The sequence below is a fragment of the Arvicola amphibius genome, chromosome 11 (assembly GCF_903992535.2).
Source record: "Arvicola amphibius chromosome 11, mArvAmp1.2, whole genome shotgun sequence".
Lineage (NCBI taxonomy): Eukaryota > Metazoa > Chordata > Mammalia > Rodentia > Cricetidae > Arvicola > Arvicola amphibius.
The window spans coordinates 123,036,417-123,060,765 of NC_052057.2; the positions used below are offsets into that span (position 1 = coordinate 123,036,417).

Here is a 24,349-nt window from a genome sequence, read left to right on the forward strand (position 1 = left end):
AAGGCAACCCCCTCGAAACCTTCCCTGATAGCACCATGGCACTGAGGACCTCAGGATATGGGGATGAGTATTTGTTTTAAATTACCAAACTATTGATAAATTGTTGTAGTGTGTTGGTAGAGGCAAGAACTGAAGCCATTAGTCATATTATTGCATGTTATTTGTCTATCTTAAGCAAAATTACCTGATACAAAATGAATCACTTAATCTTATCTGTAAACTTAATTTGACTTATGATCACCATATTGGTGTTTTGAACAAGAATGGTCCCCATATATAGGCTCATATATCTGAATACTTTATCACCACTTGGTGAGGCTGTTTGGGAAGAATAGAAAGTGTAGCCTTAGAGGAGGTGAGTCCCTGGATGTGAGCATTGAGATTTCAAAAATCCATACCATTCCCAGTTTAGCTCTTCTCTGTCTCGTGCTTCGGATCAGATGTAAACTCTCAGCTTCTGCTCTCTGCCTGCTTGCTGCTATGCTTCAAGCCACAAGTGAGAAGAACTCAAACTCTGAAACAGTAATCTTCCACAAGCACTTCTATAAATTGCCTTGGTCATGCTATTTTGTCACGGTAATACAAACTTAACTAAAACACTATGGATATACACCTCGGAGTGTGTCTATGGGTGTGTTTTCAGAAATATTTAATTGGAGAAGAAGAATGGCTCAGAATACAGGTACCTCCATCACATGAGATAGGACTGCAATTGGAATACAAAGATGCCTACTGCTTGCCAAGATTTGTCTTTCTCTGCCTCCTGTCAGTGGATGCAATGTGACCTGCTTCCTCAGGCTGCTGCTCCGATTACCTTTCTTTGCTGTGATCAGCTAAATCCATCAAACTCTCAGCTGAACGTTTTTTTCCAAGCAGTATTTGAAGCAATGAAAAAGTAGCTAATACAAATTATCAATCAACATTTAGAAAAACTACATGGATAAATGCCTAGATCTGGTGAGTCATGAAGAAACAGGCCATACTCAGTATGCTGCTGGTATTAATAAATTTAGCAAATTATTTAAGTATGTAAATTTATTATGCACATCAAGCTAAAAACCTATATGACAAATGCTTCAAACATTTCCTATAATACAAACACATGTAGGAATACTTATTATCAGTGTTTTTATAGTACAAGGGTATGAAAACTACCTATCCCTCATGCAGAAAACAAAAATCATAGAAAGAAATTACACTTCACTCTTGAGTTAAGAATTGTTTAAAATATGGAACAATAATGATCATTGCAAAATATTTAAACTTTGTTGCCAAAGACTACAAAACAGTCAGAGTCATAAAACAATGTTTTTTTTTTTTCTGTTGTTGTTTTTAAAGGAAACAATCCGTGGCTGATGGATCAGTGGTCATGAGCATTTCTTGCTCCTACAGAGGACTGTGGTTTAATTCTCAGCACCCACATGAGATCCCTCACAACCTCTTGTAACTCCATTTCCCAAGGATCCAACATCCTCTTCTGTTTCTGTGTGCAAATTTATACCCGATGTACATGCGTAAACTCAAACACATGCACATACATACTTAATTTTTAAAAACCTAGGGTAGAATGTAATTTGAAATAAAAGTTGTTTGTTATACATTTGTTTTAGAACTTTCTGCTTTGCCAGGATGATGTGGTTATTTTTATTATTGACAGCTGTTTATGCTTACTGTTGGGAATTTAAACAAATGAAGAGAAATAGTGTTCATTTGTAAAATGAGTATTATTCAATGCATACAAAGTATTAATAAATACTCTTTAGCTAATGCAATTGATTTTTTAAAATAATTGTAATAAAATATAGCTATTAACAAAGCATTAACTTTATTGTTCTTGATTTGTACTGCTGAGAATTGAAATCAGGACAGAGGCTATAGAAACAAGTGTTCTTGTTTTGATGTGTTCATGTTTGAGCCACTTGACCAGTCAGCCCTAATAATAGCTTAACTTTAGAACACATGGTCAAATGCCATGGAAAATGATATTTTATCTGTTTTACTGTTTAAACATTGCATAAAACTCAGTAGGTAACATTTTACTATATATATTAGAAAAAGAACATAAATCTGTTAGTTTAGTCACTCAATTTGAGGATTTAAAAATAAAATGCATGTCTTAAACAATGATTTCATCCATAAAATACATCTTTGACTCATAAGTCATTGTTTTACATGGTAGACAATGGGAATTTTCTTTTTTATGTTTGTTTATTTTTAATTAAAAATTTCCATCTCCTCCCCTCCTCCCATTTCCCTCTCCCTCTTTGGTCCCTGGAAGTGCATTGCACGAAATCCATTATGTTTTCAGCCCTAGGAAGCCACTCTGCAGATAAAACCCCAACTGCATGTTCAACAACGTGAAATGATTCCAGGGTGAGAATACTTACCTTGGGAAAACCCTAACAAGATACAAACCATTCTCTTTTTACCTTGTAAGCTAATGAAAAACTCTCTCATGATATCCTAACTCCTCCATCAAGCAAATGTTCTATCAGTTATGATATTTTTTGTATTCTTTTTTTCATGTTTTTTTTATATTTAAAAATTTCCATCTCCTCTCCTCCTCCTCCCCCTTCCCTCCCCTCCCCTCCACCCATAACCCCCCTCCCTCCCTCTCCAGGCCAAGGAGCCATCAGGGTTCCCTACTCTATGTTAAGACCAAGGTCCTCCCAACTCCCCCCCCCCCCAGGTCCAGGAAGGTGATCGACCAAGCTGAGAAGGCTCCCACAGAGTCCGTCCATGCAGAAGAATCAAAGCCCAGCACCATTGTCCTTGGCTTCTCAGTCATCCTCCACTGTCCGCCACATTCAGATGTTCCATCAGTCCCATTCCACCTGGAGTTGTTGATCTCCCGTTAGTTCTGTCCCACGGTCTCCATGGGTGAACGCACCCCTCACGGTCCTGACTATCTCTCTCATGTTCTCTCTCCTTCTGCTCCTCATCAGGACCTTGGGAGCTCAGTCCAGTGCTCCAATGTGGGGCTCAGTCATTTTCTTCATCTATCACCAGGTGGAGGTTCTATGGTGATATGCAAGAAATTCATCAGTATGGCTATAGGAAATGGCCTTTTCAGGCTCCCTCTCCTCATCTGCCCAAGGAACTAGCTGGGGGCGTCTCCCTGGAAACCCGGGAACCCCTCTAGAGTCAAGTCTCTTGACAACCCTCAGATGGCTCCCTTAATTAAGATATATGCTTCCCTGCTCCCATATCCACCCTTCCTGTATCCCAAGAATCCCATTCCTCCTAGCTCCCCCCATTCTCCCCTTCACGCTTTTCTCTCCCCATCTTCCCTTGGCCCCGTCTCGCCCCACCCTCAAGTTCCCAATTTTTGCCCGGCGATCGTGTCTACTTCCAATATCCAGGAGGAGTACTATATGTTTTTCTTTGGGTTCACCTTCTTATTGTCTTCTCAGGGATCCCGAATTATAGTCTCGATGTCCTTTAATTATGGCTAGAAACCGATTATGAGTGGGTACATCCCATATTCATCTTTTTGGGTCTGGGTTACCTCACTCAGAGTGTTTGTGTTTACCGAATTAAAAGAATCATAGTTATTGTTTCTTGATTGATATGGGATTTTCCTCTGTATGCTGTGAATACCATTGGTTAATAAAAAACGGGCTTGGCCTGATAGGGTAGAGTAGAACTAGGCAGGAAAAACTAAAGTGAATGCTGAGAGAAAGAAGGGCAGATTTCGGAGAAGCCATGGAGCCACTGCCAGAGAGAGACACACTGAAACTTTGCTGGTTGGCCACAATCATGTGGTGATGCACAGATTAATGGAGATGTGTTAAATTAAGATGTAAGAGTTAGCCAATAAGAAGTTAGAGGTAATAGGCCAAGCAGTGATTTAGTTAATACAATTTCTGTGTGGTTATTTTGGGAGTCTGGATGGCAGGGAAATAAACAAGAGTCCTCCTACAACACTTGATGACAACAATCTCTACTGTTCTCTTTGGATAGATTTAAAAAATAGTTTTACTGAGTGAAGTTCAAGATGAGACATAATAAAATGGAAGAATTCAGTACTCAATAAAATAACTGCTATTTGCCATTTGAATGAACAATTTGTAAAGCAAATAGACCTTAAGAAGGAAGAAATGATGCTTAATTTTTATAGGAATAATATACTAGCATGACAGTTATTTTTTATCTACTTTATAAAAAAATTTCCTCTCTTCAGAAATTCAATAAGCAGGAGCACTATTCTGACAACAGTTACTTGAATGAATGCTTGAAATCATTAAACTATTGGAAAGGAAGGCAATGAAAATTTCAACAGAACACAGAAGTAAGGGTTGCTATTGATAATATAGAGTTGACCCAAAAAGGGGGTGGTAGCTGATTATTTTATTCCATTAACATGGGAACTTGCAAGAAGCATTGACCACCTTGACCATAAAACAAACAAAGCATGCTTGTTAAGTTTTCTTGAAGTTATGCAGTTATCAAAAAAAGAAATAATTCTGGCTGAATACTTTCCTCTGGGTAGCAAATGCTGTAGTGAAGATATGCCACGAACAGATGGTGCAGAGGATGTGAAACGGCTTGAGGAAGAGAAGATAATATCACCGAACCAGAATAAATTTGTTCTTGAGCCTGAGGATGGAACAGCTCAGAGAAATAGATAAAAAGTCAACATTTTGAGGTGGAAATCATGGCGGTAACTGCTTCCTACACAGATAAGGGGACTCAGAGTCACACAAGATAGAAGATGCAGTTGAGTTGTAAGGTGTGCCACAAAAAGCAGTCTTTAACATACCGAATAACAGGACAAGGGCAGTGCCAAGGAACCCTCTGGACCCGTACAAACAGGCAAAGTTGAAATAAATGCACATCTATGAGTTCCACCAAGCATACCAGACTCTGCAAGCAAGGCATGCCTAGCATATGGCATGTGGGCAAGAAACTCTTTTATATGTGTAGAAGCTATATGCAAAGTGAGGAAAAATGTGGAATTGAAATGTGATAATTGTCCTTTTGTGCTTGTTCTTTTGGGAATGCCTGTTTGTACTGAGGATTGATGTGGGTGAGAAATAGAGTAAAGGGAAAGGCAGCAAGCCTGGTTCAAATTTAACCATCTGTGTTGACTCCAAAAAAGTCCTCATCTGTGTTTATTGATGTCCCCTTTACTAAAGTATAAGGCTAATAAAACTCAAATAATTGTCATGGGACAAATGCATAAATAATCTACCAAGAGAGTTTTAGGTACAACGAGTAGGAGGTATATATTTTTGCATAATTTAGCATACAATTAAATTCTAGTGTACCGAGTGGAGATCTGTGACTTGTGCAGGATGAATGGAATTAATAAAGGTTAATTCACTTTATTTTAAGATAAAAAATAAATCATTCATTATCAAATAATGAAAATATAATTTGTAAAAAAAAAACACCTATATGGTTATCCTTGCTTTAGTTAAATCACTTATGTTCTTTATAAAATTTTATTTTCTATCATAATCCTATTAATACCCAGGCCTAATTAAAAGATGTCTTTGATGAATATCAATATGACTTATGTAACTCTTCAGAACAGATTTAATGATGACAGAAGCTATTAAATTAGAAGTTAGAGAAAGGGGAAGGAAAAACAAATCTCAACAGGGCACAGTTTGAGAGAAGGAAACAAGAGGACAATGTCTAAGTGGAAGATTATTTTTAAAAATTAAAGGATAAGGAACATGGCTTCACAAAAGTGCTACTCAAGTGGAAAAAACATATTTGTAAGAAGGAGATGATGGTGGAAGTGTCAAGAACCTCTTTATAAGTAACATTTTATTACAATATTGCACACATGTAGTTTAATATATGTCTAAATGTGACATATTTATACCATTATGAAATAATCATGTAAAAATAATTGCTGTGCACATTATATCATAGAGTTCAGTTCTGTGAAAGTAGTAGGAAATCTTCAGATATTTTCTCTTAAAACATTTCAAGAATGAATAAAGTGTGAGTTCATATTCAGGAATTCCCCAAGATAAATGTTAATAACATTAATAAACCAATTAAAATGGGCCATTGACCAGATTAGATATTTCTCAAATAAAACAGGTAAGTGGGCAATGGATTTATGAAAAAACATGTTCAATAACATTGGTCAGCAGAAAAGTGCAAATCAAAACCACCATAACATTTTATTTTACCACAGTAAGAATGACAATTATAAAACAGAAAAAAGAAACCCACAAAAAAAAAAAACAAAACAAAAACAAAATATGTGCTGGTGAATTTATAAAGAAAGGGGAGTTCTTACACCCTGTTGAAATGTAAATTAGTAAGGATATTATGGAAAACAGTATGAACATTACTCAAAAAACTGAAACTGGGACTAGAATTATGAGGCAGAAATCTGAAGTTTTTCAGCATTATTTATAATAAACAAAAAATGAAAGCAGCCTAAATACCCTTGAACTGATATGTGAATTCAGCAATACTCTATGCATATATGTGGAAATATTATCCTGCATTAAAAATTTCAATTATATTTTTTCAAAAACATTGATTGAATGGAAAGCCATATGTTAGATAAAATTAACCTGATATAGAAATATGAAGACATGATTTTATTGATGTGTAAAATATAACAAAAAATTTCCCTTCCCATTTTAAAGTTTCACTTCATGTCATTCATATCTTACTTTTCTCCTCTCTAGCAAGACAGAGACACACACATACACACACAGACACACACAGACTTACAAACAGACACACAGACAGACATACACACAGCAAACAGACACAGGCACACACACATAACACACCACGCAGCACATACACAGACACACACAGCACACACATAGACATACACACAGCAAATAGACACAGGCATACACACAACACACATGCAGCACACACACAGACACACAGCACACACACAACACACATACAACACACACAGCACTCATACACATAGACACACACTAACACACACAACACTCACATACACAACACACACAACACTCACACACACACAACACACACACACAACACACACACATACACACACATGGTATATTGTTACTCTGTATTTTTTACTTTCCTAGGTTCTGTGATTACTTCAGGTTGTATACTCACATATACAGGTTTACAGCTAGGAACTACAGTTAAACAATGACATAAAGTGTTGTGCAATAGCAGTATCGATTTCTTGGCAGTAACCAGCAGCTCTGTAATTGGACTTAACAGGAGAGAGAGCATGTCTGGTACTGCAAATCTAAACGACTAGATGTGACTGCCAAAGTCAGGGAGTATAGAGGAGAACCTGCTACCACCATTTTTTTAAAGCAGACTACTTCCTCACTGAATTATAAATACTGATTCTTATACCCAGAGACAAGTATGTCTCTCAACCTTCATCAAAGAAACTCTTTGTAACAGATGGAGATCATTAAAACACACACACACACACACACACACACACACACACACACACACACACACAAATGGTCAAAATTCAAAGACCAACTGATCATGGGTGCCTGAAACATGTACAACACAATTCCTCATCTAAGACTCTAGGAACAACGTGGAAGATGGGGACAAAGATTGGAATAACCAGAGGACTAAGAATCACGTGTGAGATCCTGTTTCTTAGAAATAACAGAGAAGCTACACCCATGGTACCTCAACAGTATAGTTGCTTAAAAGACATGAATAAGGGGAAAAAAGAAAAGCATGCTGATATTGAAGAAGCAAATCTCCCAGGTCCCAACCACTAACCTAAAAAACAACAGGCAACCAAGGAAGGCTGATAGAAGGAGAAACAGTCTTCTAGAAAAATGGTTCCCTTCATTGGTAATCAGACACTAGAAGTCAATACTGAAATCATACATATATAGTGAATACTAAGCAGATTCAGTGTGTTTTATTCATATATTTTAGCATATATATATACATATATAATAGGTATGTATATATAATAATGCATGTCTGTAACAATAACAATTGAGAAAAGAGGCCTGGAATTTGAAATGGATCAAAAGTATGGAATGTGGGAATATTTGGAGGTGGAAAAAAGAGGAGCATAATATAACTATATTTTAATTTTAAAAGAAGCTGAAGCTTCACAGTAAAACAATCAATCCCTTATGAAATGGCTGAATTCCATTATCTTAAAATTCTGTGCTGCAATGTAGCTAATATGCATTTGATTCAGAAAGATTTAGAAAAATTGTAATAACTTTCTAATGTAATTGTTTTCTAAATATTTAGGTATTAATTCAATATCATATTTTACTATATAATATTAGAATGACCTATAGTAACATTATTAGTAATTGATACATTCAATAGTGTTTAGTAGTTTCTGTAATTGATACTAAATATTTTAGGTAATAATTTAGTTCAATGACATAAAACACACTTTTAGGATAAGAAAACTGAGGCAAATACTTTACTCTCCCTGGGCAATAATAATAGTAAATGATACAAATGACATTCAAATGTAGCCTTTCTGGAATTTTCTTCTATACCACACTGAAACCATATTCTGACCAAAAGTTAGTTCATATAAAATTATGAGAAATTTTTATATACCTGAAATGAGAAAAAAATTCTAAATTGTGTAACATATTTGAGGATTGTTGGTAAATACAAAAATGTGTAATCATGTGGCTTATGTAATCTGGACTAAATACTATCTTATTATCATACAATATAATTGACCTATGTAAATTCTACTATTAGTTCAATAAGAACTAAAGTTTTTTAGTCTCACTTAACTGATTTAACACTTCAAAATATTTATTTATTTTTTTCTGTACTATTTGAATCTTTAAATGGAATGGTGGCTGCATTTTGCCTGGTTGTGAGTGTCTATATATATTGGGGCATGAAAAGAGGCATTAGGGATGGACTAGAAGCAGGGACTGAGAGGGTTCCCAGGAAGAAGTGGATCTTGGAATAGCACAAGGTTCACCAATCTTCTCAGATTGGTTGTAGGCTAAGAGAACAGGCCCTTGCAAATTATTAGCCCTGAGTAATTGGGCAGGGAGTGGGGGAAATGAGAAATTTAACTGGGGGATAAGGAGAGTGAGGGTTGTATACCTGTGTGATCACTGGGGATCCAGGGTAGACAGGGTTGATATAAAGAACTGGGAGTGGCCTAAAGTGGTTATTAGAAGGAACCAGAGGAAGCAAGAGAACTGGGTCTGTCACAAGGTTTGATGGAGTCCTCAGGGAAGGAGGAATTATGTTGGAACTTTGATGGGGATTTTATCGAAATTGTAGATTGGCTTTGGTAAGATGGCCATTTTTACTATGCTAACCCTATAATATGAGAAACATGAGCACGGGAGAGCCTTCCCTCTTCTGGTATCTTCCCCAATTTCTTTCTTCAAAGACTTGAAGTTCTTGTCAACAGGTCCTTCACATGATTGGCTAGAGTTATCCCACAATATTTTGTATTGTTTGCAGCTGTTGTAAAAGGTGTTATTTTCCTGATTTCTTTTTCAGCCCGGTGAGTTTCAGTCATTGGAATGCCCTCCTGATACTTCTTATGTTTTCTGTCTTATTATTTTTATGTATCTTTATATTCTTTATTTATATTTCTTCAGTTCCCATGCCCCTACCCTGGTAGGAAGTATTTTTGTGGAGGCCAATCTTCAACACATTTGCAGGACCTCTCTCTGATGCCATTCAAGTGATGTTTGCCCCCCGGATACTCTGAAGAGCATTCTCAAGTGTGGATGTTTAGTGCCATATAATGTTACTTAGAATGATGGTTTTTTCCTTACCTGCCACTCTTACACAGTAGCATGATTATGAATTTAATGCTATTCAATCAAAGCAGACATGTTGTTTGGAATATTTCCTGTACAATGTCTATGTAGTTTATATTATGGGATCAAATTGTGTATTTTAACCTATGAATAGCAATATTTGTTCTACTCATGGACCTGTTATAAACTCTAGTGGAAGATGAGAGTGGGTATGGCCAGAGAGTTCACCATATTTACTCATATTTTGCAAATGTAAACACTTTGTTGTTTAAGAAGCCTGCAGTTTCACATAAAAGTCCTTTTGAATTCCTTAGTGTGAATTCTTTAGGTTCAGTGGGTATGGCATTATGGATGAATAATTTCTCCTATTTTCTGCATTAAAAAGTCTTTCTTTAGCATGAATCATTAAACTGTGTCATTAACTGAAGAAATCTTGAACAGGTAAAGCATTTCTCCAGTGGGAATTCTTTGGTATATGAATAGAAGGAATTTATAGTTAAGTAATTTCTGGTGTTTAGTGCATTCATAAGAATTTTATATGGTGTATAAAATTTGTACAGCAGAACAAATGTTTTATGAATGAAGTCTTTGCACCAACAAGGTGTTTGCTAATCCCTTCTCCAGGGCTGAGTCTTTGCTGTGTGGCCACCTTAAGGTTTTCTCTTTCATGTTTAGCTTCTGCTGTTGACCACTGGAGAAATTTCTTTCTCCTCAAAACACACTGTGCCCTATAGTTGGCCTTGCAGGCAGACATATTTGTATTAGGACCCTTGACCTCTGACTCTTCAATACGTACATATTTTGCTCTGAAAACTTGTGTTTTACTGTTTGCCACAAACCAAGTCATGATCCTTAGAAAGGATCCTTAGATCCTTTCTTATTGTAAGTACATCTTGCCTTGCCATTGTATTAGTGTTGGAGAGATGTCACAACAATATACTAGAGGTTGAGTCATTTAAACAACATAAATTAACTTTCTTTTAATTTTGGTGGGTGAATATTGAAGAAAAAGTTGTTCCAGGCATGGTTTCTCCTGGAATGTTCTTAATAACCATAATTAGCAGCCTTCTTGTTTTGTCTTGCACTTCTTTGTAGTCCTGCTTCTGTACTTCTCTGGCATTACTTTTAAGAACTATACTTTTAGTTACATTGGGTTAAATCATCACTATTAAGAACCCATGCAATACTAATTTTTTTACTAATGACTATATTCTAAATACAAGCACTTTGGCAATTGAGACTTTAATATATGAAATTGGATTTGGGAAGAGAAACAGTTCTGCCTCTATCAGACTCTCCCAATAACCACAGCTAGATAATTTTATGGTCTTTGAGAGATACCTTGACGCATGGCCCTAAATACTTCTGTAGTTAAAAGTACCCAAGGATAGTCAATAACCATAGCTTACTGGGTTTGTTTGCTTGTTTTATGGGCATTTTTTGGTAGTTTGGGACACATATTCCTATATTTTGAATGATACAGATATATTTTAAATATGTTTTCTGAGGCTAACTTGTAGTGGCATTTTATTTTTATTGTAATACATAAAGCTTGCTTGACGTTCAGAAGGTAAAACAGCCACACTGACCACCTTACAGACCAGGCTGCAATAACCCACACCTTTAGTGTCAGTAGCCACACTAGCTTGTCATAGAAACTGGGTGGTACATTCCCTTACTCCCAGTGGTGCACCCTTTACTCGCAGAACTAGAGAGGATTATAAAATGGGAAAATTCTCAGTCTCATTCTGAGGTTTCCTGGAGGCAGGTTTGCCATTTTTTTTTTGACTGAGGTCATGGTAAGATCCAGTGGCTGGCTGCCTTGCTTTTTGGATCTTTAGGTCAAACCCCAATTTCAGTCTCTAAGTATTTTTTAACTGTACTTCAAGGTGTAACAAAATTCCAGCATTCTTTCAAAGCAAATAGTAACAATAATAACACCATTTCTAAGAATTTCTTTCAAAACAAGTAATCGAAATGCAGAGATTTACTGTCTATTATTGTAGTTTAACATGTAAATAAATTATAAATAGTACTGGAGGCATACTTTTTGGTCAGTATATTGCTACATATTTTAGCTTCTCTCATATTGGTATTACTTATAACTTGTCAATATAATAAACTTAGAGAACTGTCATGTAAATTTTAAGGATTGTGGTATGCCATAATATATTTTCACCTTAAAATTGTAATTTAGAGCAAAACGCTTATCTGTGGTATAAAATATACATAAAGATTTTGTTTTAGTAAGCTGGCAAATTGTGGCCAAATTGAGTGTGAGGGTCAAGAAGTGAGAAATATTTGAAAGATATATCCTTTATTTTTAAAGCAAACATAAATTTGGCTTAAGAAAGTAAGTAGTCTATTCTCTTGTAACAATGCTTCAAACACAGATGTTTCAGATGAGATACAAAGTATGATTTAAATTAGGTTTATCTATAACCAAATATTTGTCCTTAAATGATTAGAGAATGCCTTTGCCTAAATATTTAAACTACTGAGTTGCTTGAAATTACACATGGTGTAATTTCAGTCAGAACAAACAAGTTGTAGGAAATATATTAAAAATGACTGGATTGCCTTGTCAACGCCAAAGGAAAAAACATTCACTCAAATGCCTGACTATATCCTAGCAGTGGGGATGGGGGTGGGGATGGAGGTTTCCCCTGAAGGAAACAGCCCTGGCCACTGCCCTTCCTGCTGTGGAGATAATTAGATGCCTTTAGGAAAATAGAGAGAACAAAAGTGTTTCTTATCCCTGTGGTCAAAGGACTGAGAGTCTTTGTGATTAAAGTGTCCAGAGATTTTCGTTAGCGTTATGTGGCAATAATATCCAGTTTGGAGATACATAAATGTGAACAGCAAATTAGCAGGGCCCTTCATCTAGGTCAAGGTCCTTTGACTTACAAGTATTTGGACAGATTAAGAAACCACTCTGTGCAAATCAGGCAAAGCTAAAAATAAGGGTAATAAATTCTCTTCTTAGGAAAGCTAGTAGAAGAGTAAGAAAATAATAATGTGTAATACCTTCACCATGAAGCTGCTGGAAGCTCCTCCCACCTAGCACACAGTTGCATCAGATTGCCATGCTCAGCTGGTATCAGTAGTAGCTGCCATAGAGATGATCTTTCCTCCTGAATATAGACACTGGGAGCAGAGAACTAAAGAACAACTGACCAGGTAATAAATATGCAAGTAGGAGAAGAATGCCCCATGATTAGTGAGACGTGGGGGCAGTTCAGACTGAGGAGAGGGCCGAAGAGAGATGCATGAGCCTGAGGCTGAGAATTGCCATGGATGTTCTGGAATTAATAGTCTAAGAAGGATCTATCCTGACACTACCAGGGCTGCCCAAATCACAGGGAAGTGTGAAGTGCTTCTGGGAAACACGGTGTAGTCTTGATAATAGACACGACTAGGAAGTCACTGCCTGGTGATAAAGCTAAACAGGAGCAGGTAGCGCTGCACATCCCCTCACAGCTTCAGTTACTGAAAGGCCAGAAGAGAGTGATCACCAAAACATCGAAGAGCAAACTTCATACTGTGAAGTTCACGGAGAAGGCGAGGGCATACGTATTACAGAGGGAAATACCCGCTGAGTTAAGGGTATTACAATTACTAGGCCTTGTAGCACTATGTTCAACTGGAGAGTCTACTACAGAGGCCGGGCTACAGAGTGAGGCTACACTTCACATAGGTAGGAAGAAATTCTTACTGGTACTATCTGTGTTAATTTAGTTTTCATTTCTTTTAATTTTTGTTTTTATTATGCCTTCATACTTAAATTGTTGAGATGCTTTGTTGGTGTCTGTATCCTTCCAGAATATGCATTTTATGGCTATATTTGGTTCTCTGTACCCATTTTTTTCCTTTGGTATTTTTTCCTAACTCTAGCTATTATACTTCCTTTTTATTCGTGGTTTACTACCTTTATTATTATAATTATTAATTATTATTATTATTTATTAAAAATTTCTGCCTCCTCCCCGCCTCCCGTTCCCCCCCCTTCCCTCACTTCCCTCCCCTTCCCTCTCCAGTCCGAAGAGCAGTCAGGCTTCCCTGCCCTTCGGGAAGTCCAAGGTCCTCCTCCCTCCATCCAGGTCTAGGAAGGTGAGCATCCAAACAGGCTAGGTCCCCCCCCCCAAGCCAGTCCATGCAGTGGGATCAAAACCCAGTGCCATTGTCCTTGGCTTCTCAGCAGCCCTCATTGTCCGCCATGTTCAGGGAGTCCGGTTTTATCCCATGCTTTTTCAGTCCCAGTCCAGCTGACCTTAGTGAGCTCCCATTTACTTAAATTTCCAGACCATACTATTTTTTTGAGTTACACATTGATATCCCTAACTCTAAAACAAAGAACAAACAAACAAAAAAGAATCAACTCAAATGATGTTTTACCCCTCATTGCTGCAAGTATTGCTGTCACCACACTTTGTTATGTGTACAAAAAGAAATACACACATGGCATCGGTTATTGGCTAGCACCAAATCTGATATTAAACAAATGTGCCTGTTATTCTAGTCAGATTTTTCCATAAATAGTAGTGGAAATTATAAGTCCAGGTGAAATCGGCTTATTAGGAAGACATATATAAAGCAATACAAACAAAACTTTGGAATATGAAAAAATGACAAATTCTAGAAACATTTTAGCTAGTAGATGCATATGAAACAATAAAGAAACAAACTGTAAGATGCCCTGATTATACTCCCATTAGCTTTCAGTTCTTTGGGGAAAACTATATATAATGAAATATATGAAATTTGAAAAAGGATCAATGTTCATGTGGAGAACAAAATAAACTGATAAATGTAGTAATGAAATAAATTCATAGACAACACAAAAATATTAAAGAATGAAGTAAGGAAGAAAATTCATGAACAAGACAAAAAAGTTAGCAAAGTAGATAAAATGTTCAATAATTTAGAAGAGAAATTTAAAAACAAAGGAAGAAAAACTTATTAAGGAATTTGAAACTCTGAATAAGAACCAAATGAAATTTTGAAAAAAAATATGTACTTTTCAAATAAAATATGGTAGAAAAATAGTAGCAACCTATAAAACCAAGAAAAAATAAAAATTTGATATATGGAACAAGTTTTAGACAATGGTATTCTAATGTAAATTTAAATTTGAGTGCTAAGAAAACAGAAACAGGAAGATAACTGGGACTTACTGATGAGGCAGGCTGGTCCAGTCTAAACAAATTGGTGAGCTTGAGGTTCAGTGAGATGGCTAGAATCAAAACAAAACAAAACAAAACAAAATGGTAGTAAAGCAACTGAGGAAGGTATTCAGTGTTGACATTTGATTTTACCTTAATGCACACCTACATGAATGCAAAAATATACAAGCGTGTACACTCATACATATATGCAAACACCTACATCTTTGAAGTCCATAAGAAATAGCATGTATGAGAGATTAAAAAATATAAGCAAAGCAAAGAAAAAACTTTAAATGTCATAAAGAAAGAAAAGAAAAAAGCCAACTTATCTACAAGGCAAATATATTGGAGTAACATAAACAATAGGCCAAAAGTCTAATAAAGAATAAATGATATGTTTCAATTCCTTAATACAAGTAATTGGCAACTAAGATTGGTAAACAAAATATAGTTTTCTTTCAAAACTGGTGTATAAATAAGAACATTTCTGGGCAATAGCAAACCAAAACATTTTTGTCACCACGGTAGAAAATACTGTATACAGAAGAAAAATCAATTCCAATTCTGAGAGCACAGAGGAGAAAAATTATATGAAAGCGGTAGATGAACATTGCAGAACTGAGAGGAAATTCATTATATCTAGTGTAGTGACAGAGAAAACATGTAAGAAATAAAGAAAATAATTAATAGTCTCACTCATAAGGAAATGCCAAAAAATTCTCATAGGAAGTAGTGTATCCCTTCAATAACAACATTAACACATTGACCTCAGCTCATCATTTAAAATACACAAACTTGCTTATAAAATTTATCAGATTCAACTTAATTGTTTACATGAAACAAATCATATTAGCAAAGAAAACCACAAACTGATAGCTGATGGCTTAAATCCATTTAGCAGGAAAATAGAAGTCAAAATAATTCAGCATAGCTATTCTATTATCTGACAGCAAAAATTTAAAACAATAGTAGTCATATTCAATAAAAGACATTTCATATTAACAGAGGGAACAATTCATTATGAAGATTTAGTAATTATAAATGTGTGAACACAAGTATTAGAGCTCTCTATTTCATAAAATAAAAACTGAGAGCCATGAAAGGCCACATATATAAATTCATGAACATATATACACATATATATGTGTGTATCTGCATATGTGTGTATATACACATATATAGGTTTTCTATAATAAACATTAACACAAAGTAATATATGATTTACCAAAGATCATTGTACTTAAAAGCTAGCCACAGAGTACTCTATTCAATAAATGCAGAAGACATATTCTCTCTATAGCCCACAAAGCTCACCTAAAAAATACTACAATATTGTCAATAAAGTCAATAGAGAAAAACCAGAACCAAAGTCCAATGCACCAGAAAGCAAGAAATATCGCAAAGAATTATGGAAGAAATTAATTAGGGGTAGACTAAATGACCAGTGTTTAGATCAATGAAAGATAGTTGTCTTAGCTGGGTGGTGGTGGTGCACACCTTTAATTCCAGCACCTGGGAGGCACAGGCAGGCAGATCTCTGAGAATTCAAGGCCAGCCTGGTCTACAAGAGCAAGTTCTTGAACAGTCTCCAAAGCTACAGAGAAATCTTGTCTCAAAAAAACAAAAAAAGGAAAAAAGTAAATTGAAAAAAGATAATTTTTACTTTGAAAAGAAATACAAATAAACTAAGCTTTAACTTGTGTGTGTGTGTGTGTGTGTGTGTGTGTGTGTGTGAGAGAGAGAGAGAGAGAGAGAGGTTGAGAGAAAGAGAGAGAGAGAGAGAGAGAGAGAGAGAGAGAGGTTGAGAGAAAGAGAGAAATCCAAATAACCGAAAATGTAAATGAAAATGGAGTTGTTACAACAGAGGACTATGAAATCCATAGAATACTGAAGAACTATTTTGAATATTTACAAATCAAAAAAGTTAGAAAATTTACAAAGATGTATAAAGATCTAAATCATTTGTTTTTATCAAAATGAAACCAAGAAAGCAAAGAAACTTACACATGGAACAAATGCTGATGATCAGTCACTGAGAGTTCTCTTTACAAAGAACAGCCCAGACCAGAATTTACTGCGCTGTCCTTCTAGAGTCTGAGTAAGTTGTAACACAAATGCTTCTCCACATCATTGAGATGAAGAAAATTTTAATATCTGAAAAAATAAGCAATACAAAATTTCAATTGAATTTAAGTTGCAACACTATCTTTCTGTAGACCAGAAAAACACCTTAATCTCACATTATTTAATAGTAAATCATGTCCAATGTGATTCTGAGTTACTGTCTGTTGCTCTGAAGAATATTTTACTTGTCCAAAGAGGGAATAAAACTTCACTTATTTCTGTTAATTAAAAGCAGTGGAAGTTAGCTTATGCTTTCAAGTACTGGGGATCATCATTAGACTGTGCTCATAATCTGTTTCATTCATTTTACCCATTCTAGAAAAATGTTTCATTTCTTTTCAAAGTGAATTTTCAGAAACCAGAAGCATACTAAACTCTGGGAAGATTTTGTTCCCAAAAGATCATTTCCCATTGCCTTTTCACAGAGGAATTTAACCCATTTAGGGTGTTGGGAAACATTTCATGGAAGAACTTTGAAATCAAATAAAATCAAGTTATTATTGTTATTATTATTATTATTATTATTATTATAGTCATAAAACTGTGTTTTGGAATAAGAGGAAGGTGTGGGTTCCTTTCTTCATGAGAAATGATCATCTCTTGCAATTTGAAGCTGTTGATGTTATTAGAAATTCTGCCATCACCATCAGAACCCATAAGAGCATTTTGTTAAGTGTGCTAGGAAGTATTTCCACCTGCGTGATCAACTAATACGTCCTTGTTCATTTAATCTGCACTCTAAAATTTGCTTAAGGGGAGTCTTCACTGGTTGCTTTTGGAAGAGCAAACCTTATGCTTCTGAAAAACATTCAGTACTAACAGTTTCATGCTCCACCCCACATTAAATGACAAGTTCTTTACAGGTGTCAGTGGCCATTCTGAGAATGATTTTTGAGTAAACCAATCCAGCAAGTATCTTTTCCCTGTTTTCAGATTCCTTGGTCAATATCCTGGGGCACAGAGGAAACACTGAAAACACTGGATCTTACTATCTATAAAGAGAAATGAAGCAACTGAGAATAGAAAATTCTTTCCTTGAAATGATTTTTATACATTATTTCTGAATGTGAACTTCTTTTGGCCTCCTGCCCTTAAAGTCAAACTTCCTGTACTTACTTTTATTAAATCCATTTGTTCTGATATTATTTGTTCCAACTACTTACAATATTATAATTATTAGCAATGTATTGCTCATTGCAATCACATCTTGGAAAATGTTGGGTTGAGTGAAGAAACATGACTTGCAAGTATTTTAGTAGTGTATCTCTGTGTATTCTTTTATTTTTTATATGGAAATTGACTGATTCAAAATAGACACTTTAAAAACTGAGGACATGAGAATATACAAAAATTTCCTCAAGATCATAGTAACCAAGTACAACTCTAAATAATATTGGAAGAGTGAGGTCATTACAGCATTTAAAATCCTCTACAATAATATATATTATTTCTTGATATAGGAGGCATTTAAAAAATGTTAAGCTTTTTTTCTGGCACTCAAACAAAGGCAGTCAGGCATCGGAAGAAGGAATAACAAATTGGTGTTGCTATTTTATTTCCTCTTTGGCTATCTCTTAGGAAACTGCACGTGTCCTGTTAATTACAACACCCACATCTTTGAATGATATTCAAATTGAACTCATGGTGGTCATTAATTAAGTTCAGTACTCTTCTGTATATTGGATTTGATAGGCCATTGTCCTAGTTAGAGTTTCTATTCCTGTGATAAAACATCATGGCTAAAAGCAACTTGGAGAGGAAATAGTTTACTTAATTTATCTCTAGATAGTATTCTACCATCTAGAGAATTTAGGACAAGCACAGAGGAATGAAACTGTAGGCAAAGCCTGAAGCAGGGGCCATGAAAGGATGCTATTTACTGGAAAGTTCCTCATGGCTTCCTCAGCCTCTGCTCTTATAGCCCTTGGACTATCAGTTTGTAGGTAAAATTGCCTACTGTGAGTTGGGCCTTTTTATCTAATTCATTAGTCAAAAAATGAATGAATGAATAAATAAATAAATAATAAATAATAAAATTTAAAAATACACCACAGGTCTATTTGTAGGGCATTTCCTCAAATGAAACTTTCTTTTTCAAAATGACACCAGTTTTTATGAAGTTAACATAAAAACTAATCAGCATAGCATGACAATTTTAATAAGACATTTAGGGATTTTCTTTCTTAACTGTAAAGTGACTCTTAGTATAATAAGTATTATGTTTTGGTATGTCTAGATTTCTGAAACAAGTTACTTTATTATGTTCTCAACTCGACTCAAGTTATCTTTCTTATAGTCTCATGATGCATCATTATTTGGTCTTCTTCAAGCGCAGAAGAAAGAAACACAATCGTTGAAGGTATTTTTACAAATATATTTGTTGTTATTGGAAGACTTGTATTTTGACCATTTATTTCCAGATGCTGGTAGTACTTTTGGAGACTTTTAAATCTTTTGGATATGAGAATTGGCTGGAAGAGGGAGGTCACTAGTAAGTAAATAGACCTTTGCAGGATAGACCCTGAGCTCCCTCCCTCTGATTGAACAGCCTCTGCCACATGCTCCCCCTTCTAGGAGCAGAGCTGTGTTCCTATGCCTTCCCTGCTTTAAGACTGAATCGTCAGCAAAGTAAGTCTTCCCTCTTCTAAGCTGTTTCTTTCAGGTATTAGGCATCAGAATGGAGAAAAATAAATGACCTAAATCTGATTTAAAGTTATAAAATGTGTCTAAGTGGTTTTGCTGAGCATGGAAACTTTCTTAAAAACAACATGCACAATTTAGAAAACGCAGATTAGCTCGGGCTTCTTATTAATGCTTACTTCTTACATTAACCCATAATTCTTGTCTGTGTTATCCATGTGGATTGGTACTTTTTGTCAGTGAGGCATTTTCATCTTGCTTCCTCTGTGTCTGGATAATGACTGCACACTGAGCTTTTCCTCTTCAAAGATTTCTCCTGTTCTGGTTACCCTGCCTATACTTTCTGATTGGCTATTGACTAATCAGCATTTTAATAAAGCAATACAAATGACAAATCTATACACGGTACAAGACCATTGTCCTACAGCAGGAAGGGATACTCTGGTTGGTATATAAAAGAATAAATAAATTTATTTGAAATAAAAATGTCCATGAGTTCTTTAAAATAAACTTCTTAAGATATGTATCAAAAATTTAAATGTTATTTATTTTAAGCACTATAAATATAGTGATTCCTATTATCATGTATGGCACTTAGATATTGCTTTTTATAAAATATCTCAGGCTAGTGAGATGGCTCAGTAGATAAATGCACCCCTCTTATTTTCAGAGAACCCAGTTTGGTTTCCAGCACTCCTGTCACACAGTTCACAAGTATCTGTAACTCTATTTCCAGAGTGTCCCATGCCCTTGGAACTTCACATGTACATACGTGATACACATAAACTCACACAAGTTCACACACATACACATAAAAATAAAAAAAATATTTTAAAAGTATTTCTTGGTCACATTTCTACCCTAATTTAAGCTTAGAAAATTTCTTCTGTACTTAATAGGGTTCTATCTGTTAAACAGAAAATGAATCTGTTTTCTATGCACAAATTATCACTAAATTTTCCCTGGGAAATGCAAATTTTGCATTATTACTGGGTTTGAAACTGGGATTAACAGTTTAGCTCTTATTTTGTCAGTCAGTTCTTACAAATTCCTGAGCCTGGTTAATAAGAAGGGCCTTGGAGCTACATCGTAAGCATATAAATCAGCTCCATGTGTCTGGAATGTAGACCACAAGCTCTGAATGCAGAGCACATCAGTGGAGTCTTCACAAACTCTGATAGAAAGGCCATCTTTAGCTTCTTAATTACTTTATAGAACATTTTACTTCTTTTGTAAGATTAATTTTTGCCTTTAATTTGTTTTATTAGGAAGTCTTCCCTTATTCCTTCAGTTTTAAGACAAACAACAAAATCTGCATATACTAGCAACAAAGAATAAGGAAAACTGCTCTATTGGTGGGCAAGTCAGAGCCTTGACTTAATGCATTTGATTTAAATTAAAACTCCAAAAGCACAAGATCTTTGATGTTGTTTGGGGTATTATTAACTGCAGAAATTCTTCAGTTCAGATATGTCTGCATAATCTTCTAATTAGTATATTCCAGTGTTTTCCCTTCTGGCCTACTGCTAATTTGAAGTCTTCATTCATTTTTTAAAAGACAAAATAAAAACAAAAGCACACAGCTATATTTTGTCATGGAAACAGCTCATAGTCTCAGATTATGAGATAATATTAATAATTATGGTTGCTAATTTGAATAAGATTGATGTGATATCAACTCTATGTATGGATCTGAACATTTTTCCAAAGAAAATTCCAGAGCATACTTTAATTAATCTAATTTGAAAGAAATATTTAGAATTGTGAGGTATTTGCCAGAGGAGTTTAAACATTTTACAATTCAGGCTTTGTCTATTCACTCTTTGATGTAAATCTCTTTTTACCTACTCTTTTTAAGTTATTAATATTTCCTTTTATTTATATGCATGCATGTTTCCCTTGCACGTGTTTCAATGCTTTGTTTATACGTAATTCTTGTGGAGGCCGGAAGAAAGCACAAGATCCCTGAGATATTATATCCAAAATGATAGTATCTGATAAACCATTCAGTCCAGGGACGTCCACGAGATTAGTCAATCCTGACCAGTTAATATCTAAAAGTGGTTTCCTGAGGAAGAAGTTGGGCAATGCTCCAACCAAAGGCATGTCACCAATCAAGGGCTCCAGGATCACCCACTTTGTCTCATGAATCTGAATACATTCATTTCACGCAAGCTCTACAAAAAATGATGCTTGATCTTCAAATCAATCTTATAATTTTCTCCAAAACTAACCTGAAGGTTCAGAATAATTTGTCTTTTCTCTTCATTTTCTATATAAACTTAAACACCACTGACTTTAAGGTGCTGCTGACCCATATTCACTTTTGTGAAGTGTAAGGTGCTGAGGTGGTCATTGGCTCCCCACACAGCTTATTCTATGATTTAGTGAAAGAACTCCTTTTAACTTGACAAATGAAGGGTCTCATGTGCTTTACCATCTCATTTAGCCATTCTACTCTTTTGGTGTCTGGAAAATGGACCCAGGTGGGCAGATTGCAGGAAGCAATCCCAGTTGCACAGCTTGCTGCTTGTCCTCCAATAGCACCAGCACATAGCAGAGTCAGGTGGCCTTGGGGCTGCGACTCCAAATGCACCAGGTAAGAAGCCCAAGTGGCAGCAGCCTCCAGGTAAAGATTAGTCCCAGGAAGCCAAGAGTCTACACGGGCAGCAGTAGTGCAAAGCTGTGGCCACTTCTGCATCTACCTACCAGCTGTTGATAGTCAAAGGCAGGCCCTAGGTTCTCCTTATTCACTACGACTGCGATATCTGCAGGGTCAGCTGTGCAGGGTAGCAGACCTGTTGGGACCATCTGGAAGGATAGAAGCACCAGAAGGAGCAGGTGGTTTAGGGAGAACAACCCAGCAGAGGACAGAGAGGGGCCAAGATCCTTCGGTCCTACACTGTGTCCTACACTGGAGCAGATGCCTGTGCTGCCCATATGAGGGGAGCCGGGCACCAATAGAGAGAGAGAGAGAGAGAGAGAGAGAGAGAGAGAGAGAGAGAGAGAGAGAAGATGAGAAGAGAGAGAGAGAGAGAGAGATAGGGAGAGTGAGAGGGAGAAAGAGAGGAGAGAGAGAGAGAGAGAGAGAGAGAGAGAGAGAGAGAGAGAGAGAGAGAGAGAGAGAGAGAGAGAGAGAGAAGGAATCATAGAGAAGCCATGTAGCTCCCACAGGAGACAGATGTCTCCACCGGAGCCTGCTGAAAGTTTACCTGTAGGTCACGACTTCATGGTGATGCAGAGATTAATGGAGATGAGTTAGTTTAGGATATAAGACCTAGCTAGAAATACACGTAAGTTACTGGCTAAACAGTATTGCAAATAATGTAGTTTCTATGTGATTATTTAGGTCTAAGCAGCTGGAAACAGGCTTTGTTTACAGATTGGCATTCAACTCTGCCAATAATCGGCACCAACATGGCCAACTAAATCCCCTTAAAAACCTTAGAGAGCTTGAAAAGGAATTCTAGACACACACACACACACACAGAGAGAGAGAGAGAGAGAGAGAGAGAGAGAGAGAGAGAGAGAGAGAGAGAGAGAGAGAGAGAGAGAGAGAGAGAGAGAGAGTTTAACACAGCTTCTTGTTCTGTTTGTTGGCAGAAAACAGAGACATGGCTACTGTAAGAGGTTTCTTGACTCAGCTTTAGCACTAAAAACTGAGCAGCTTCTTTAAAAATGGCAGCTTCCTGATTCACCAGCACAAATAACTCTGACTGTTTCAGGGGGTCTGGCTACAGAGATTTTAAATGGGGTTTGTGAGCAGAGAGCTATAACGTGTTTAATGGCAATATAGACCTGCTGTGTTCCTGAAAATGGGGAAGTATTCACTGCCTAATCTCTTCCTAGCTCTTGGGAACTTTTTTTAATTACACCTATCATAGCAATACATTGTACAATACAGTGAAGTCTACTATACAGTACAATACAGTGTACAAATGTCCCACATTTCTTTTTCACAGAAGTTGGCTGGGATCCTGTAGACAGCTTAGATTTGAAGAGATTAAAGAAAACAGTCATTTCATATGGTATGAATTCACTCTTTGTGAAATATGTTTAATTCATGGACAAAAATAAACAGGATTTTTACACAATACTCAAAGATTTAGTCATAACAATATTAGAAACTGATCTCAGTTATAAAGATAAACATGATAGAGAGATATTCAGCCATTTTACTCTCTGCTGTTCCTTGGATTTATCTCCATCTCAATTTATAAATCCAAATTTTTATTATATTGGAACAATTTAAGTAATCCTTATATCTTATACCCCACCCATGTTGGGCACCACATAAAACAAGTATTCTCTTAGGAACCTTCCAATTACCAAACAATGACATGGAGACTTCTCATAAATATGAAAGTTAAGCTGTTTTCTTAGACTTGCTCCTAACTAGTTCTTATGACTTAAACTAACCCATTTCTTTTAACCTATATCCTGTCACATGTATCCTGTCAGTTACTTTCCTCCTGAATGTCCTGCTTCCTCTACATTTTTCTTGTGACTCTGCCTTTCTTCTTCCCAGAGTTTTTGCTCTTCCTTGATATCTTGCCTATACCTCCTAATTAGCTATTGGCCATTCAGCTTTTTATTACACTAATCACAGCAATACATCTTGACACAGTGTAAAAATATCCCACAACAACCTTTTCCATTCTGTAGTCTGCCACGTTGTCTGATTGATGATGT

General features: G+C 36.0%; 1 pseudogene; it reads right to left on the reverse strand.

Moving 5' to 3' along the window:
- Window positions 1-22,597, reverse strand: part of LOC119826036 — a 43,697-nt pseudogene extending 21,100 nt beyond the window's left edge.
- Between the last annotated feature and the right edge of the window lie 1,752 nt (window positions 22,598-24,349).